This window comes from Megalobrama amblycephala, linkage group LG18, assembly GCF_018812025.1.
Source record: "Megalobrama amblycephala isolate DHTTF-2021 linkage group LG18, ASM1881202v1, whole genome shotgun sequence".
Classification (NCBI taxonomy): Eukaryota; Metazoa; Chordata; class Actinopteri; order Cypriniformes; family Xenocyprididae; genus Megalobrama; species Megalobrama amblycephala.
In genome coordinates, this window is record NC_063061.1 from 24856363 (window position 1) to 24870764 (window position 14402).

At 38.0% G+C, this 14402-nt stretch overlaps 1 protein-coding gene across 3 annotated transcripts in view; it reads right to left on the reverse strand.

Annotated features, from left to right (window-relative positions):
- The window catches only part of nectin3b (nectin cell adhesion molecule 3b), a 76329-nt gene that overhangs the window by 44819 nt on the left and 17108 nt on the right, over positions 1-14402 (reverse strand). The gene's annotated exons all lie outside the window — the stretch shown is intronic.

A 14402-nucleotide genomic window follows, 5' to 3' on the forward strand; every position in this document is an offset into this window, starting at 1 on the left:
AGGGAGACTAAAATTATCCCTACATTTGATTTACTGCAAAAACTCTGATTTCTAAAATAAAATCTTAAAAATGGGTCAGGAACAATGGAGTCAGAGCACAGGAGAGAGAGAGAGAGAGAGAGAGAGAGAGAGAGAGAGAGAGAGAGAGAGAGAGAGAGAGAGAGAGAGAGAGAGAGAGAGAGAGAGAGAGAGAGAGAGAGAGAGAGAGAGAGAGAGAGAGAGAGAGAGAGAGAGAGAGAGAGAGAGAGAGAGATACAAAACAACATTCTATTGAACTGGATTCCATTCAACTGGAACAATCTTTTTTTTTTCTTTGAAAGGAAAATTCCTTTATACAATGAATTGTATTTAATTGAACTAGTACATAAATGTAGAAAAATATAAAATACAATTTTAAATGTTGTCTTTATATAGTACTACATATTGTGTAGGGGTGCAACAGTTCAGATTACTCACGGTTCGGTTTGTATCACAGTTTTAGCCTCACGGTTTCGGTACGGTTCGGTATGTCAAGTAAAAATAAAGAAAATAAGAACAAATAATCAAACAGCACAAATAAATTCAGTAAAGCAAAGATACAAATAAAGCTTTTCAGGTTTTTCATGTATCCAGTTTCCAGGTACAGAAATTGAATAAAGTAGCTAATAAAATGTACTTTCATACATTTACTTCTTTCATAGCCTGTCTGTGACAAAAGTTATGGTTATCTGAAGTTGGCTGATTGCTCTGATTTTCAGGAACGGAATTCTGAGAAAAACAGCTTTAAATAACTGTCAGCCCCTTTTTTCACATAAATGCACTATCCAAACATAAATGGTTGTAATTTAAGAATGCTTTGGAATATAGACCTAAGGTTGGTCTTGTTTTAATGAAGACACTTGTCAGATTATTGCAGAAGTAAAATATATTATGAAAGTGAAATAAAAAAAAGTTTTAGTTTATGAAAATGTAAAAATAGAATTGTTTATATTTTAGAATAATATATTACAAAGCATGTTTTACTCTTAAACTGCAAGAAAATAAAAGCCAAAAATGTCAACACTCCAAATTTGTGTTGAAATATTTCAAAAATGAGCTTTCAGTAAGATTTTGTTTGGGCGCCGTACCAAACTTTTTCACTAGATGACACCCAAAGCTCCATTACTGACCATTTAAGGGTGCCGCCATTTATTTGAGTAATCTGAACCATATATTTCCATATTTTCATACATTTTATGAAGTAGACATCCTATTCAGAAGTAGTATGGTCAGTTTGGCAGTATTTTATTTGAATTCAAATTCTCATAAACATAATTAGAACATGTAGTCCGCCTTCTCACGATAACGATGTATTAGAAAAAAATTCTTTGTGTGCCGTAGTTTATACAGGACTGGCAGGAAATTTGCGTTAATACACATTCATTCTACAAGTTATGTGGTTTATTTTGATAGGTGAACTGTCTTTGTAGTATTAAAGGTCCCGTTTTTCGTGGTTTTTTTTAAGCTTTGATTGTGTTTATAGTGTGCAATATAACATGTGTTCATGTTTCGCGTGTAAAAAAAAACACAGTATTTTTCACATAATTTACTTATCTGTATACCGCTGTTTCTACTGTCATAAAAACGGGCTGATGACTTCCTTGTTCTATGAAGTCCCTCCTTCAGAAATACGTAACGAGTTCTGATTGTGCCAGCGGTTCCTGTGTTGTGATTCGACAGCGTTCGACAGCAGTTTAGCGCATCTTGCCCGGAAAAGTCACGCCTCTTACCATAACGTGGAGATGCACGTGCTCAGTGTTATTGTAAACGTGTCTTTAATTTTACCCTATCAATCTGAGCCGGAATCAGACCCGGTGATTGGACTGCGGGATGAAAATAACTGCGTTTCAACGACATGGTGACAAACACACTCTACAAACGCAACTCTTGTGTATTCCTGTGGGCGGAGGTTAGTCAAAAAACTGTTTTATTGACATCATTAAAGAAGGAAGTAGAGGGATGTAGTCCAAACTGGCCCGTTCGATGTAGGCGACTTCTGTTAAATAAAATATCTCGCTTGGCATTGAACTTTGAGCTTTAAAATTTTACAGATTTTATTTATACTCTAACAACAACATTACACACTAACTAAAGTTTGAAACATGGGATCACGAAGAACGGGACCTTTAAGAGAGGGAAAGCTATGGGCGTTTTCACCACCTCCGCTGGGTGTGTTCTTAAACAATAACGTTAGAGAAAGACAGCCTTGCCACTATTGTTCTGCACTTAACAGGCGAATTTTGCCAAGATAAGGTGCGTTCACGCGGCCTTGTAATTCCTGTAGTTACGAGATTCTAGCTTGTAAAAAGCGTTCACGTCCTCGTAGAGATCGTAGTTACAGCTTGTAAGCTGGGAGTTTTCTGAAAGCTCCCAGATGTACCACGTGGCCACTGTACCACCTGACCGCTGTAGATTGATTTATTAGGCGTTGATAGTGGTGCCATGGAAACGCATAATTCCCAGTCCAAGGACCAAAAGGACGTGAACAGCTCCGAATACAGGGAGTGCAGAATTATTAGGCAAGTTGATTTTCTGATCATATTTTTTTCCCAAGCACATTTTACCAATTCCAATCCACATCAATCTTAATAACTACTATTAATATTGTTTTTAATCATTTATAAGTGATATATAATTGTTCATGAAGGCTGGAAATGAAAAATGCCTTATATTCAGGTGTGCAGAATTATTAGGCAAGTTTTCTTTTACAGGCAAAATGAGCCAAAAAAGAGATTTAACTCAGACTGAAAAGTCAAAAATTATTAAATACTCATGAGAAGGACGCAATACTAATGCAATACTAGAAATTGCAAAGTTAAAGCATGACCAAGGGACAGCAAAATGCTCATTGGGTCAGCGGGGTCAGACAAAAACAGGTGGAAAAGAAAAGACACGTTAACTGCAAAATAATTAAGAATTATGTGTGAAACCATCAGGAACCCTTTAGTCTCCAGCGCCACCATTTTCCAGAACTGCAACCTACCTGGAGTCTCCAGAAGTGCAAGGTCTCAGGATCTCAGAGACTTAGGTTAGCTAAAGAATCCTAAAAAATGACCCGCACTTGATAAGAATCACAAGCTGAAGTGTTATAAAATACATGAAGACTGGGTTTTTATAGGCCTTATAGACACACAGATTGAGAGTGACTCCTGAAGGACCAGCACCACATCCTCTTGTACCACTGTTTGAAGAATTTATCTTCCAGAATCTGGCAGTAAGTTTTGGAAGATCATTTTTAGTCCATCTCTGCAAGACAGACATTTCAGGATAAGAGATGGACTAAAAGTGAACTCAAACACCTTACTGCCAGATTCTGGATAAATTCTTCAAACAGTGGTACAAGAGGATGTGGTGCTGGTCCATCAGGAGTCATTCTCAAGCTGTCTGTCTATAAGCCCTATTAAAACCCAGTCTTCATGTATTTTATAACACTTCAGCTTGTGATTCTTATCAAGTGCAGGTCATTTTTTAGGATTCTTTAGCTAACCTAAGTCTCTGAGATCCTAACACCTTGCACTTCTGGAGACTCCAGGTAGGTTGCAGCTCTGGAAAATGGTGGCGCTGGAGACTAAAGGGTTCCTGATGGTTTCACACTTAATTCTTCACCTTAATTCTTAATTATTTTGCAGTTAACATGTGTCTTTTCTTTTCCACCTGTTTTTGTCTGACCCCGCTGACCCAATGAGCATTTTGCTGTCCCTTGGTCATGCTTTAACTTTGCAATTTCTAGTATTGCATTAGTATTGCGTCCTTCTCATGAGTATTTAATAATTTTTGACTTTTCAGTCTGAGTTAAATCTCTTTTTTGGCTCATTTTGCCTGTAAAAGAAAACTTGCCTAATAATTCTGCACACCTGAATATAAGGCATTTTTCATTTCCAGCCTTCATGAACAATTATATATCACTTATAAATGATTAAAAACAATATTAATAGTAGTTATTAAGATTGATGTGGATTGGAATTGGTAAAATGTGCTTGGGAAAAAAATATGATCAGAAAATCAACTTTCCTAATAATTCTGCACTCCCTGTATAACGTCACGTGTTGTCATTTCAAGATTCCGGTAAGTATGAGGTGACGTGAATGCAGCTATATTTTCAGAGATGATAGACAAGCTGTTATAGAATGATAATTTAATGAAAACCCAATTTTGTCAAAAACAAAAAACAAACAAAAAAAAAAAAACACATTTGACCAATTTTTTGACTTTACTGAAAACGTTCAATCGTGACATCCGACGGGTTTTCCCAGATCGCATCACAAATGTAACCAAACAGTTGTTCCCTTGTCTAGTAAAACATGTAAGATATTAAAGTGTCTTTAGTGTTTCTATGGTTTCTACAAAATAAATCCGGAAACCGAGGGTAACGCGGATATGATGCCACTGACAGGCAACTCCCGGACGTCCCGTATCCTTGGTTAAAATTGTGATTTTCCTCACGTTTTACAAATAATTGGAAACATTTAAGATATTGCAAGTACTCAACTGAACAAAATATATAACACTGGCCGAGTGGTTTTTGGATATTTTACTGCAAAAATCTCACATATTGTGCCTTTAAATAATTTTAAAATAATACAAGGATATTTTTTATACCAATTAATTTGTTTTATTTTATTTTCATTTCACTGTTCCTGAACTCTAACCTCAAGTTTATATCCAATTGGTCCGTGTTTGTGCTCTGACTCTCTCTTGTTCACGGTGTAACCTTAAGCTCACTGAGGAAAGAGCAAAAAATTAAACTCTTGATTCTAAAATAAAAATCTAAAAGTGGGTCAGGAACAATGGAGTTGAAGCAGACTAGGGAAAAAAACAACAACAACAACTAAAATCAGGCTGATTTTATGGTGCACAGAACAATGGCTGACCGGTAAAAACGCCGGTCTGCGCAGCTATTAGGCCCATAGGGCTTTAAAATAAGAACAACATGGGCATTCACCACAAAAACTCTGACTGTTCTCCTCCCTACCCTCCTTCTCTTCCTTTCCGTTTGCCTACCTTCCATCGCTCAGCCCGTCATCATTTTTTCCTCTTTCCATTTGCTGAACAAAAGCTTAATTATGTTTGAAATAGGGTTTGCGTGTGTGTGAAATGAGTGCAAAAGTGAAGCGTGCGGACGAGACAGAGACGAGACGAGACCGAGGGAGAAACGAGCGCTAAAAGATGCCAAAGAAACAACAAAGGCCACATGAGGACAACCTGTGTGTCTTATTACACCCAGACAGCCCGCAGCATCTGAATCCACGTACACATACACACGCGAATATACAGAAAAGCCGCACGTGTTCTCTAACATGTGGCGACGGAGGCAAATCATTGTGTTCTTTTGGGAGATGACGGAATTAAAATCATCTGGGAGGATCTTCTCTGGATTCCCACATCAACAGCACACCAATCATCTGCTGGAGTGTGCAGCAGTACCACAGTACCAACAGTTTACTACAGTACAATATCATTTTGCAAATTTCAGTACAATGTGCTGTTAATATGCAAACCAATATCTTAAAAAGAAGCTGAACGCATAAAAAAATTGATGATTAAATGGATCAACTGGTTTTGCACTTAAAGGGTTAGTTCAACCAAAAATGAAAATTCTGAAGATGAACGAAGGTCTTACAGATGTGGAACGACACGAGGGCAAGTAATAACAGAATTTTCACTTTTGGGTGAACTAACCCTTTAAATATTAATTTATTTACCTGAAGGTGTTAATCTGAGACATCAGATTTAGTATTGATACACGATATCACATTTTGTTAATAAATTCAATCCTATCAGGAGTTTTCAATGAATAAGATGTACACAATAAGTTTCATCTCAGGGTTCACATCAAACTGAACAGTCTGTTGTTCTGTAGGGTTGTTGCCTAGTGAACAAAGCTTTAACACCACAAACGCATTATGACCTGTCAGAGATGCTCTTCATCAAAGGAACCCCAAGTTTAAGCTGAAGAAGACCCTTAAAGAAAGCCATCTTCTCTACACAAACATATTCATGTATGATGGCTGGCCGATTGCTGACCTGAATCTGAGAATTAAAACCAGCCCCTCATGCAACCGCGTCGCTTTGGTCCACTCTGAGCAACACTTCAAACAAAACTAAATATCTGGATTTAATCTGCATTCTTCACCATTCCCTTAAAGACAATCCATGTTATATAGTGACCAGCTCAGAGGAAAACATGGAATCTGTAATAGATAGAAAGGAAAAGAAAAGTTTAAAAACAGAGGGAACAGATAAATGTTAAACGCAACCGGCGGTGTGAAAGATCAGTGAAGATCTTGTGAAGAGAATGCTGGAGCATTTTCAGTCAAATAAACAGAAATACTGTACGCACACACCCACCCGCTCACTCACTCAGCCTCTCAAACGACAACACTAATTGCAACAAGCTGCCGGTCGGAAGATGTAATCGTAAATCAAAACCCGCCGTATTGCTTGGCAACAGACTCTAAACATTCCGCCGGAGCGTTTGTCTTGCCAGCAACGACCTTCCCTCTTTTGTCTCGACGGCACATCCTCGTTGCGACTGGAAGGAGGAGGAATAAGAGTAAAAATAAAAGTGACAATAAATGTGGCAAATAAGAATCATAAAGGAAGTTTGGAAGAAGTAACATCTCTATCAGAGCCAGTAGGTTAGCAAAGCCAAAAGATGAGCTCACAGGAATGGATGAGCAAGCGAGGAAATGATCTGGAGGATTTCAGGCTGTAAATGTTGACTAACTTTATGACGTCAGCATTTAAACCAAGGCATTTTAGGCCACTGAGTCACCAGGAATGACAAAATGCAGACCTTTCCATCCTTAAATCACTGGGTTCATAACAAACAAGCCACAAGGTTCCTGCTTGGATCAAATACAGTCACTCATTGGGCTGATGGGATACACATCACCTTAAGACCAAAGCAATATAGATAGTCAATACAAAAGCAGTCAACAAGAAGCACTGTACTGATGTCTGATGTGTCTTTAAACTTTCTGCTAAGCTATGAATTACATTCTTACTATTAAATTCAGCCTGAACCACTTTAAAATGTAGACTCCATTTGAGTTTTGTTTTAACATTTATGCCTAAAACAAACTTAAAGATGATTTTTTTTGCAGCCTTGCAAACCATATTTCCAATTACAGTTCTGTTTGGTGCCACTAGTGGAGCAAAAGTACACACTTTTGGGTATAACACTTTGGCCCGTCTGTGATGAAATAATAAGCAATATACAGAGGGACCTGAGAAAGCATTGTCAGACTCATATTTTACCACAAAAACAAAAGAAAAAATTAAGCAATTATATTTTATTTTACATTGTGAAATATGACCCAAACATTTCTTGACGGTTTTTGTAAGATTCACTCTTCTAAAGTTGCTGAGGATTATATAAATTATGTATTAATTGTTATTATTAAATAAAATATCCTCATATTAATTTATCCTCCATATTATAAATTAAACCATTGCTAATATATATAATACATTTAATATTTATCTTAACATTTTTAATATTATCTTTGTAATATTTAATATATAAAATTTTTCCCCCATTTAAAATACTGTTCCTCTCTTATTTGATTTTTCAGAAGTTTAAAGGGTTAGTTCACCCGAAAATGAAAATTATGTTATTAATTACTCGCCCTCATGTCATCCCACATCCGTAAGACCTTCGTTCATCTTCGGAACACAAATTAAGATATTTTTGATAAAAATTCGATGGCTCAGTGAGGCCTGCATTGACAGCAAGTTAATTTACACTTTCAAACACCCAGAAAGCTACTAAAGACATATTTAAAACAGTTCATGTGACTACAGTGATTAAACCTTAAAGGTGCCCTAGAATTAAAAATTGAATTTATCTTGGCATAGTTAAATAACAAGAGTTCAGTACATGGAAATGACATGCAGTGAGTCTCAAACTCCATTGTTTCCTCCTTCTTATATAAATCTCATTTGTTTAAAAGACCTCTGAAGAACAGGCGAATCTCAACATAACACCGACTGTTACGTAACAGTCGGGGTGTACGCCCCCAATATTTGCATATGCCAGCCCATGCTCCCAACATTATGAAAGGCATTAGACAAGGGCAGCCATTAATGTCTGGATGTACAGAGCTGAATCATCAGACTAGGTAAGCAAGCAAGGAAAACAGCAAAAAATGGCAGATGGAGCAATAATAACTGACATGATCCATGATATTTTTAGTGATATTTGTAAACTGTCTTTCTAAATGTATTGTTAGCATGTTGCTAATGTACTGTTAAATGTGGTTAAAGTTACCATCGTTTCTTACTGTATTCACGGAGACAAGACTGTCGTTATTTTCATTATTAAACCCTTGCAGACTGTATAATTCATAAACACAACTTCTTTATAAATCTCTCCAACAGTGTAGCATTAGCCATTAGCCATGGATCACAGCCTCAAATTCATTCAGAATCAAATGTAAACATCCAAATAAATACAATACTCACATAATTCGACGCATGCATGCAGTATGCATGACGAACACTTTGTAAAGATCCATTTTGAGGGTTATATTAGCTGTGTAAACTTTGTTTATGCACTGTTTATGGCAAGCGCGAGCTCCGTGGGCGGAGAGCACGAGCAATTAAAGGGCCAGCAGCCCTGAATCGGCGCATTTCTAATTATGCACCAAAATAGGCAGTTAAAAAAATTTATTTAAAAAAATCTATGGGGTATTTCGAGCTGAAACTTCACAGACACATTCAGGGGACACCTTAGACTTATATTACATCTTGTAAAAAAACATTCGATGGCACCTTTAATGTTATGAAGTGACAAGAATACTTTTTGTGCGCCAAAAAAACAAAATAACGACTTTATTCAACAACATCTAGTGACGGGCGATTTCAAAACACTGCTTCATGAAGCTTTGAAGCTTTACAAATCTTTAGTTTCGAATCAGTGGTTTGGAGCGTGAATCAAACTGCCAAAGTTACGCGAACCACCGAAATTTCGAAACACTTATGAACACTGAAATCATGTGACTTTCACGCTCCAAACCAATGATTCGAAACAAAAAAAAATTCGTAAAGCTTCGAAGCTTCATGAGGCAGTGTTTTGAAATCTCTATAGTCACATGAACTGTTTTAAATATGTCTGGGCATCTGAAAGTGTAAATGAACTTGCTGTCAATGCAGGCCTCACTGAGCCATCGGATTTTATCAAAAATATCTTAATTTGATTCAGAAGATAAACAAAGGTCTTACGAGTGTAGAACGACTTGAGGGTGAGTAATTAATGACAGAATTTTCATTTTTGGGTGAACTAACCCTTTAAGCTAAAAATAAGATTTTCTGATAACGTGCATGTTTAAGACTAGTTTCAGCATGCCTATCCACATACTCAGGAGACAATTTCACCAAAATGTGACATGTGCCAAACAAAATGTTCCCTAATGCACAAGTGACTAATGTGTTTTATTAAAATTGCTTCAGAGTCTGAGAATGAAATTCAGTAGAGACAAAGCTGTGCACCGAACAAATTTCTGAATGGTGTAATAAACATGAATTATACAAACTCATGAATGTTCCACAGCACAGTCACTACACACACACACACAGCCTGAGAGGTCAGAGCGGTACAGGAAGTCAACTGTCCTGACAGCAAGGACACCGAGCTCCCAGAAGGGTTCGCTCTCTATTCTGCCAGAGTCAGCTATTCCCCCCACATGCGCTATCTACCTGCAAGGTGTGTTGGTGCATGTGAGGGTGTCTGCGGGAGAAGCTGCACGTCTGTGTGCTCTGAGGTGACGGGGTTCAATTTTCCCTCTCAAAGACAGTTTGTATTCATTGCACATGGCAGGTCGCAGTGGAGCCATCACCTCTGCCATGACTCAGCAGATGGGATTAACTTTGCCACATCTCCTTCACCGAACTTAATATCCATGCATGAGGTGGAAGAGAAGGCAGAAGCAGAGAGACATATGAAGAAAAACATTAGTTTGTCATTTAACAAGCTACATCCCCTTTGTAAACATTCTCTCTTCAGGTCAGGTTACAACGATCTAAAACTTAATCTTCATAAATAATTCCAACCAGGACATGATCAACTCTCACTAAAAATATCAGCTCAGACCTAACCTGCCTTTTCAATTACATGTATGTGACAAAATACTTTACCACCTTCTGACCTTTTTGGAGAACCTACTTTCAAAATATGACACAACAATGATAAATGACCTTAGGGGGACTGGAACGAGACAGTGTTCTGGACAGAGATAGTAGTTTAAAAAGGACTGCATCTGCACACGTCAGACACAGACCCTTGAAAGAGGGCCGGAGATGCTGAATGAAAATAGACCTGGGTGACTGAAGACCTCAAGGTAAAGAAAACAGCAGGCGTGCAGGATGGGGCTAAAGTTCGCATGACAATTGTGTGTGTGAATCTGTACATAAAAGACAATGACAGGCACTGACGTTAAGGGTTACACCATTTTTGTATGTAGCAGCAGCAACAACAGAAGTGGCTTCAGGTTTCACATAAATGTGGTCACTGCATCTCCAGCGGCCTGAGCACTCAGCAGGAACACACCAGGGACCTCAAATAAGTCTCTGCTTCCCTGAAAAAGATAAATAGCTGGACCAAGCTCTTCATAAAAGCACAATATACAGGCATATCCTTAAGAATTTTGTGTACTGAACGTTTTCTAAATTTTTTTGAAGGTGAAGCTCTATTCCAGTGGTTCTACGAATCACCTTTATATAGAGCTGTCAAAAGCACCAACTTCGGTACCAAGTTAGTACTGAAATTTTAAAAATGTGAAGCTTTGAGCGCTGTTGAGTGGATTCGTAAACACCTCTGATTGGCAAATGTGTTCACGCGCTCATCGGATATGTCTGTGATTGGCTTCAATGATCAACACATTTCAAAACTTTGTAAATAGTCATCAATGGCGCTCTTCACCGAGAGCTTACACGGATACACACGGGAGTGTTTGAAAGCAGGACCATCACGGACCAGTCCGCTGATAGACGCCTGCTTTCAAACGCTCCCGCTTTTAAATTCAAACACTTGCGTGTTTGAGAGCATGAACAAAATGGCCAATCAGAGGTGTTTACGAATCCGCTCAACAGTGCTCAAAGCGTCACAATTTTAACATTTTAGTACTGATTGGTACCGAAGTCGGTACTTTTGACAACTCTGATATTAATAAATAAATAGTTAATAAATCAAAAACAGCTCAATTTAAGCTAATATGATGTGACAAACATTTTAGACAATATTGTCAATAGTGTTTTGTTCCAAAATAGTTCCTAACAGAGTCACGGCAAAATGTTTGTCTCCGATCAACATATTATTTATATATATTGAATTATTCAAATCATATATATATATATATATATATGTATAGACAAGACTGGAACTTCAAACGGGACTGGCTTGTATGGTCAGATGAAACTAAAAAAAAGAGCTTTTTGGCAGCAAACCCACCAGATGGGTTTGGTGCACACATGGATAAAAAGTGCCCCATGCCCACAGTTAAATATACTGCTGGATCTTTAATGTTGTGGGCCTATTTTTGTGCTGGAGGTCCTGGACATCTTGTTCAGATGCATGGTATCATGGATTCTATCAAATACCAACAGATAAAAAAATCAAAACCTGACTGCTTCTGATAGAAATCTTATAATGGGCTGTGGTTGGATCATCCATCGGGACAATGATCCAAAACAAACATCAAAACCAGCACAAAAATGTGTCACTGAGCACAAAATGAAGCTTCTGCCATGGCAATCCAAGTCCCCTGACCTGAATCCTAAAGAAAATGAGTGGATTGAACTGAAGAGAAGAAGCACTAACATGGAGCTGGAATCTGAAGGATCTGGAGACATTCTGCATAAAGGAATGTCAGGTGTTCTCCAAACTCATCAGGCATTATAGGTGAAGACTCAGAGCTGTTATCTTGGCAAAAGGAGGTTGCAAAAAGAATTGAATAAAAGGGTGCCAATAATTGTGGCCAACGTGTTTTGGAGAAAAACATTTATTTCATAATGTTATTCCCCCCCCCCACTTTCAATTCTTTTCCTTCAATGAAAGGTTAGAATACTAACCAATACAAATGCTGCACTTTTATAGTTTCCCTTTTGGAGCATTACTAACACAATCAGCAATTCACTGGCTGTCAGCAGGCTGGCTTCTCAAAGAACGGCTAACAATTGATGACAGAAAACAGTCACCTCACAGCATCCTGGTGCAGGGGCTTACCAAGCGAGAGGCCAGCGGGAATGCGTGTTAAGAGACCGAAAACGTGTGTAAAAGCCTGTGTTGTGACAGTCCGAGCGGTGATGTCTTCAGGGCAGCAGTGAGGCTGATGCCCTCACACAGAGATGGTGGTTTTGGGAAGAGTGACTCATAGGGCTCTTTCAGAAAGCAGCACACTAGCTCCAGTCTAGACCACAGAGAGGCCAGGAGACTGCCAGAATATACCAGATATGAGCACAAACAGCCAGTGTGAGGGGGAGGTGGTTGCACCAAAAATTTCTGGGACTGAGAAAAAAAAAAAAAAAAAAAAGTGTGATGGAAGCCTGAGCATAAGGAACCCCTACAAATTCTTACACATGCACCCTAAAATACATTTGTCAGGCATTATTTTCTATGGCTATGGTATTATTTTCAGAAGTAATTGGTTTCAATTATAATTAAAAGGAAGCTTGAGAAAAAAAAAAGTGTCAGAATAGCAAACATGCTAAAAAGCTCATTTTTCTCCATGTTGTGAGTGAGGTTAGAAGAAAGTCTGATAGTTGCGTGAAGATCTTATTGGTGACATTGCAAAAAGCAAGTGAGATTATGAAAGCAAAGCTTCACAAAATCGACACTGTGATGTGACGGCACAAAAATCAGCCCTTGCTGTAAAAATCCCTGATTGTGACACGTGACTGAAAAGCTGCAACAGCACAATGGCTAGCGCAGCAGCCCAGGTCATATTCTAATGCTGAGTCACAGTGTCTCTCTTTCTCAGGCTTCTAATCAGTCAACCTCACAGAGCCGCAATTCACAAGCCACTGTTTTCTAATGGTCAAAACAGCAATGGAAAAATAGCCGTTTCTCATCTCCTACGTCAAAACCTTAACACTCTCGTTTTGCTCCAGCAGAACAAACCAATGTTTTCATTTTACTTTGGTTGTCTTTTCCATCCCTCTGAGGCTAATATCATTCCATGTGCCTGGTTAAAATGAGACCAGAGTGAAAGGAATATAAGGGGTGGAAAAAAATGGAAGCACCCTAGGAGAAGAAAAAGATAGATAGGTTTTTAAATGCTTTTGACTAGATCAATACATTCTGGCAAATGTATTCAACATGAACTTTATCATGTGTCCCAAAATCAGATGTCTTTCTGACTGTAATAATATCGGTGGGGAAAAAAAAAAAAGTTCTTACAAAAATGAAACTAATCATTTACACTTGTGTAATTTTTATTTTTTCCATGGAACATACATCTTTTTTTAAAGAATCTTTAAGCACTTTTCCATAAAACAGCAATTAATTTTTACCATGTCCATTAAGTTCAAACAAACATATAAAATATAAATTTAAAATAAATTAATACAATAAATACTTAAAATAAAATAAAAATAATTAAATACAAATAAAATAATATAAATCAGTAAACTTGTTGTATGGAAAAATTGCATAAAGAATATGCTAAAAAATATATCTTTTGCGTTCCACTGAAGAAAAAAAATCAGCATACGGGTTTGGAATGACTTGAAGGTGAGTAAATCATGAACTATTCCTTTAACTGTACAACATTTAGATGTGACTCACATCAAAGCTGAGACTGTCTGAATAAAAACCAACCCAGCCCTTCATTTCTCCTGGGCCAAATTACAGAGCACCCCATGTGCGCTCAACCCCAACACTCCCTGCGAGACCCCCTTTTTCCACATGATAACATTAGAGGTCTCTGAACAGTGATTTCCTTCCTTCTCCACTTCAAAACACTGCTAATCACACCATCAACTATCCCAATTTAATGCTGTTCCCTGGGCTCTCGGCACACCATTCAACAAACAGCAGCAACAGGAAGATTAATGAAACATAGCTTTAATGTGTGCTGCTAATAGCGGGAGAAATGCTTTTCGTATGGGAAAGTCCCGGTTGTTTCCGCTGTCCAGCCAACTTGTTTCCTCATTCCCTGCAACTTCTCACAGAGGCTACACACACTGGGCAATGATACATACGTTTCGTTCCAAAACCTCACTGCATGTATAGGCAGCACCCTAACAGACACAAAATCTCATAAGGGACCAATTTGTAAAGTTCAACACAGGCAGCATCTCTGCACAGCACACAAAGAAAAGTTCCACATGGGAGGCTCAAATCACAATTGATTTCAATAGAGTTTAATGTTAGCATGTTGCTACAC